Source organism: Arachis ipaensis, chromosome B5 (genome assembly GCF_059453495.1).
Source record: "Arachis ipaensis isolate K30076 ecotype BB chromosome B5, ASM5945349v1, whole genome shotgun sequence".
In the NCBI taxonomy this organism is placed as follows: domain Eukaryota; kingdom Viridiplantae; phylum Streptophyta; class Magnoliopsida; order Fabales; family Fabaceae; genus Arachis; species Arachis ipaensis.
This window is the reverse complement of record NC_142440.1, coordinates 88,645,490-88,651,941: the sequence shown is the minus strand read 5'-3', so window position 1 is coordinate 88,651,941 and position 6,452 is coordinate 88,645,490. Positions and strand designations below refer to the sequence as shown.

Below are 6,452 nucleotides of genomic sequence, written 5' to 3'. Positions count from 1 at the left end.
GGGTAATTTGGGATGTTATCCTCCATCTCTTGATCCTCTTCTTCTGATTCTTCTTCTCCAATAACTCCCTTTCCCCTTGCTTCTCTTCTTCTTCTCAATAATGTTCTCTCTGGCTCAGAATCAAAGGAGGTGAATTCACCTTTCCTTCCTCCTGGCATACAACACAAACAACATCAGAAAACGAAAATAAGATACTCTGTTGCTAGAGTGTGGTTAAGGTTAGTTGAAACAAAATCTCAAACAGTTAAAATGCTCAATAAAACAAAGAAAAACTGCTTAATCTAGATTATCACCTAATCATTGTCAATCTAAATCAATCCCCGGCAACGGTGCTAAAAACTTGATGAGGGAAAAATGATTCCACACAAAACTCACCGGCAAGTGTATCGGGTCGCATCAAGTAGTAATAACTCACAAGAGTGAGGTCGATCCCACAGGGATTGATGGATTGAGTAACTTTAGTATGGTGATGAATTTAGTTAAGCGAATATTTGATGATTTGAGTGGTAAATTGAATAAAGAATAAAGGGGTTTGGGTATTGGGAATCAAAACAGAACTGGAAAATGTAAATTGCAGTAAATTAGAGAACTCTTAGATGAAAAAATTCAGAAAATAGATCAATCAGAATTTTGGAACTAAAATAGAAATGGAAAATTGCAACAGAAGATCAAAACAGAATGAAAACTTATATCAGTTATAAAATTCTAAAAAAGAAATTGATAATTGCAGAAGAAAGATAAAACAGGAAGAAAACTAAAATCTCAATGGCTCTCAAAATAGAAATGAAGAAATTGCAGAAGAAAGAAACTTAGAAAGTAAACTATTATCAAATCTCCAATTTTTAGAACTATGAAAGGTAAAATAAAATATGAGTTATTAGATGAAGAAATTCAGCAGAATTCTTCAATCCAAGTTCAAGATCCAAAATAGAAAGTAAAAGGTTTGTAGAAGAGAGAAAACAAAAATAGAAAGGTAAATTCAAATCTGATCTCTCTGATCCTAACAAATTCTAAAATGAAAACTGATGACCGGAATTCACAACCCATTCAAAATTGGTGAATTAGTCCTTTTGGCAAGCGCACCAAAATTATCGTCAAGTAATAACCCACAGTAGAGTGGGATCGTATCCACAGAGATTGGTAAATTTGAGTAGTTTTAATCGATTGATGAATTAGTCAAGCGGATCAATAGAATTGTAGAGTGCAGAATTGTAAATGACATAAATGTAAATGACTAGAATATAAAGAAAAGCAATAAAGTGCAGAAATATAAATGGCAGAAAGTAAAGTGCAGAACCATAAATGACTTGAATGTAAATCGGAATGGGGAATTGCTGAATGTAAAATTAAGCTATAAAGAAATGGATAGATAAGAATGGGGAAATTCATTGAGATTGGGAGATGTTGTCTCTTTGGATCAAGTCTAGCTTATATCCTCTTCAATCATGCAACTCATTAACCTCTTGGCAATCATGATTGATTGAGCTCCAATCCCTTGGTGACTCAATCTCTCAGATCTTGATCAATAGCCAATTCCTTGGTCTAATTGCTCATGAAGAGAGATATGCTTGGTCCCTGATTATACCATACACCATCATAGGTCCAAGTAGAGGGAGGATTATATGTCACATATCCAAACACCAAAACCCAGATTCTACTCTAGTGTGAGAAGGGATTTCAAGCATGGTTTCATGTTTCCTTTCCCAAGGTTCCCATGAAACCCAATTGCATTCAATCTCTTTCCCAAGATAATTGAACACTAAGCATTAAGATCGAAATTCCTTCTAGCAAATCAAAGAGAAGATGAAGAGAAGAAGGATTTCACTATCATTCATCCATCAAGTACAACAGAGCTCCCTCTCTCAATGAGAGGGAAGTTAGCTACTCAGAGCTCAAAATGTACTCAAAAGTGAAGTGTAAAAGTGGAACTAAAACTGACTGCTTAACCCCCTTCTTCAGTACTTGATAAACCACTATTTTATGGTTTATAATGTGTTTAATTGTGTGGTTTTATCATGACCTTTACCCACTTATTCATATGATTAGCATGCATTTATATTTCCTTCCTAAAATTATCACATGATGAAAAACTTGCTTCCTAAGAGACTTTTAATTATGTATTTTAATTCTCCTTTATTCCATTCGATGCCGTGATCTGTGTGTTAAATGTTTCAAGCTTTATAGGGCATGAATGAGTTGGAGATTGGAAAGGAAGCTTGCAAAAATAGAAGGAACACAAGAAGTTGAGGAGATGACGAGCGAGAAGCGACGCGACCGCATGAATGACGCAATCGTGTGACGTGCGCGATCTGTATAATCTGCAGAATTTGCTGGGGGCGATTTTGGGCCCTATTTTGACCCATTTTTTGGCCCGGAAAAGCAGACTAGAGCCAGAGGACATGCAGAAACCAACAACAACATTCATTCTACACAATTTTTAGTTTTTAGATCTAGTTTTACTCCTCCTTTAGGTTTTCTCTCTCCACATTCATAGTTCTTAGGATTTTTATTTCTATTGCTCTTTGCATTGGGATATTGAGAAGAGTTATTACCTCATCAAGACTTCGTCATTCTAGTTCATTTTCTTTACTTGGCTTTACTCTTCCATGTCCTTTAATTTACTCAATTTTACTATTGGATTATTTTAGAATTTATTAATATAAGAGTTACTTTTATTTTTAATTGATTCCTTTGAGTTTTATCTATCATGTCTTTCTTTAATTCCCTTTCATATGTTATGAGTTCTACATTCACAATGAGCGAGTAGTTCCCTAACTTGATGGGGAGTTGATTGAAAGGAACCCTTGAGTTGGGGTGCTTAAAAGAAAAATTGTAATTGGGTTTATTGTTGGAATGCTCTCTAGTCACTAACACTAATCCTTTTTAATTGAGCGGATTGGGACTTGTGAATAGAAATAGCATTCCAACTTGTTTGACTTTCCCTTACCTAGTAAGGGATAACTAAACAGAGCAACCTTCAATTATCAATTAATCTTGAGAGTACTTCAACAAGAATAGGGCTTCCAACTAATCTACTCCCAGTCAAGGCTTTTGTTTAAATTACTTAATTTCTCCAATTTAATTTACTGTTTATTCAACTCAAACTCTTTTTGAAAACATCTGATTAATAAAATAGCGCACCTTTCTGCAACTCGTTGGGAGACGACCTGGGATTCATACTCCCAGTATTTTGATTTTAATTTTTGTGACACCCTTCTAAATTGATAAGCGGAATTCTGGTTGGTTAAGAACTATACTTGCAATGCATATCTTATAACAATTCTTGACTAGCCAATTTCCACCACGTCAATTTTTGGCGCCGTTGCCGAGGAGTTGTAATAGAGTGCTAAAGTTATTAATTAGAATTTATTTATTTGCATTTTATTTTATCTTGCTACTATGAGCTGCTTGTTTCTTTCGTTAGATGACGCGCTCACTTCCTGATCCAATCTTGCCAGCATTCGATCCTGAGATTGAAAGAACTATTTCACGAATAAGGCAAGCTCGGCATCAGTTAGTCCTCTCAGAGGGTGGATCTGAAACGTCATTTGAGGAAGAAACCAGCCCCCGTTCTACTGATTCGGTTGATTTACGTGTAGGTGACATGGCAGCACCTATGAGAGTTACTATCCAGGAGGCTGGAGCCCCTGATTTTACAATGCAACTGTTTCAAGCGCATTACCCAGCGGTGGCTACAGACTTTGAAATAAAGACCGCACTGCTCAATTTGATGCCCAAGTTTCATGGCTTACCTACTCAAGATCCTATCAAGCACCTGAGAGATTTTCAAGCAGCCTGTTCTACTGTCAGGCGTGATGGTGTAGATGAAACTTCAATTCTGTTGAAAGCTTTCCCGTTTAATCTTGAGGGAAAGGCAAGAGAGTGGTACTACAGTCAACCCGCAGCAACTGTATCAAACTGGGATACACTTAGAAGAGAATTCTTCGAAAAGTTCTTTCCAGCTGAAGTTACTGATAAACTAAGGAAAGACATTTCCATGATTGTTCAGGACGAATCTGAGACTCTCTATGAGTACTGGGAGCGCTTCAATAATCTTCTGGAAGCATGCCCCCACCATATAATTGACAAGATAGTGTTACTCAGTTACGTCACACAGGGCATGAGGCCCCAAGATAAGACCACATTGGAAATTGCTAGCAATGGGTCTATGAAAAAGTACAAGACCACTGATGAGGCGTGGCAATTGATCAGTGACTTAGCTGAATCTACTCGGAATCACAGGAAGAAACAAGGCCGTTCAAAAGCCGTTGCAGAAGTATCCTCTAGCAGAGAGACTGCTGCTCTAACTCAGAGTATCTGTGAAATCACCAACTTGCTGAAGCAGATGTAATTGAATCAACAACAAGTTCAGCAAGCTCAACCTTCTCCACCACAGCAAAGCCAACAGTTAGTCCCACAGAGAGTTTGAAGAATCTGTGCTGTTTATAGCCATTATACTGATGAATGTCCGCAGCTCCAGCAGGAAGACAACACCGTGGCAGCCACTCATAACTTCTATGACCAGCCCCAACCAAGGGTACAATCAAGGTGGCAATTACAACCATGGATGGTAGGACAATTCTAACCAGAATTAGAGGGACAACAACAATAGAGGAGGCAGAGACAATCAGGGAAATCAGAGGTGGAATAACAACAACAACAAGCAGCAGAATCAGAACCAGCCTTACAGAGCACCTCACCTGAGGCAATCCCAAGGACCACAGAATACCCAACAGCAGACTTCTCAAATTACATATCCTTCTTCATCTTCTAATGATGACTTACTACAATCTATTGATCGGAGACAACAGACCATGGAAAATAACCTTTATGCTACACTAAATGGTCTGAACTCTACTTTGCAAGCTCTTGTCTCACAGATTGGATCAATGAATAACTCCAATAACCAGCCTTTGAGCTCCAGTGGAATTCCCTCTCAACCATCACCCTACGGTCCGGAACCACACTGCAAGAGAGGAATCAGGAGGAGCCAAGCCCACCAGAACACGCCTCAGCTGTAGAGGCAGTGGACATAGAAGATATTGAAGAGGAAGAGGACATACAGGACATAGATGAAAAAGAAAAAGTTCAACCACAGGAGTAAGCACCAAAGGGCGCAGACACTGTAGAAGATACCACTCCCATTCCATTTCCACAATTTGCAAGGAAGCCCAGGAAGCAGCTGGAACCTGATCCCAAAATGGTAGAGATATTCAAAAAGGTTGAGGTAACTGTTCCTCTTTTTGATGTTATTCAACAGGTACCTAAATATGCAAAGTTTCTAAAAGATTTATGTATACATAACGACAAAATTAATGAATTAGAAACTATTCCTTTAGGAAGTTCCATATCTGCTTTAATGGGAGGTTTACTTGAAAAGTGTAGTGACCCAGGTCCATGTATGGTTAATTGTACTATTGGTGGTGTAGTATTTTCTGACTGCATGTGTGATTTAGGAGCATGTGTGAGTATAATACCTTTGTCTATATATGATATTTTGAGGCTCCCTCCCTTAAAAAGGTCGGCAGCTCATTTTGTGTTAGCAGACAAAAGCATTATTACAGTGGCTGGAGTTGCTGAAGATGTATTAGTGGGCATTAAGGGGCTCACATTTCCCATTGATTTTCATATCCTGGAGATGCCCCAAAATGATTCAGAGAAGCCATCATCAATCCTACTCAGAAGACCCTTCCTGAAGACCTCGAAGTTCAAATTAGATGCTTTTTCAGGAACATATTCTTTTGAAATAGATGGCTGAGTAGTAACTTTCAATCTGAATGGAGTTATGAAGCATCCTCTGGAGGATCATTCTATCCTCCAGTGTGACATTATAGATGAAACCGTGGCTGAAGTTCAGCAGGAGGAATTTGAAGAGAAGTACATAGGATAAGGTCCAAGTGTGGGGACATTGTCAGAGGACAATGACAGTGCTTTACCATTGTTACCAGCTCTAGACAACCCAGAGCCTGACCTTGATCAGAAGTTAGTATTAAAACCCCTTCCTCCACACCTCAAATATGCGTACCTTGAGGACGAGCAGAAGTTTCCAGTTATCATTGCAAGGGAACTCACTTCTCATCAGGAAGAGCAGTTACTTAGTGTGCTGAGGAGGCACAAGAAGGCAATTGGTTGGAGTTTGGCAGACATAGTAGGCATCAACCCTTAAGTCTGTGAGCATAGGATATTTTTAGAAGAGGGAGCAAGACCTGTCCGTCAACCCCAGAGAAGGCTGAACCCCACTATCTTAGAGGTTGTCAAGAAGGAAGTAACCAGACTACTGGAAGCAGATATCATCTACCCCATTTCAGACAGTGAATGGGTAAGCCCAGTACAAGTGGTGCCCAAGAAGTCTGGAGTCACTACAGTGAAGAATGAGCATGGAGATCTCATTGCAACCAGAGTTCAGAACGCCTGGAGGGTCTGTATTGACTACAGACGCCTCAACCAGGCCA

General features: G+C 39.0%; 1 non-coding gene across 1 annotated transcript; it reads right to left on the bottom strand.

Annotated features, from left to right (window-relative positions):
- Nucleotides 1-3,976: 3,976 nt before the first annotated feature.
- Nucleotides 3,977-4,083, bottom strand: LOC148564889 (small nucleolar RNA R71). The gene has a single exon (XR_015885151.1). It is a non-coding gene; the product is annotated as a small nucleolar RNA R71 (small nucleolar RNA).
- Between the last annotated feature and the right edge of the window lie 2,369 nt (nt 4,084-6,452).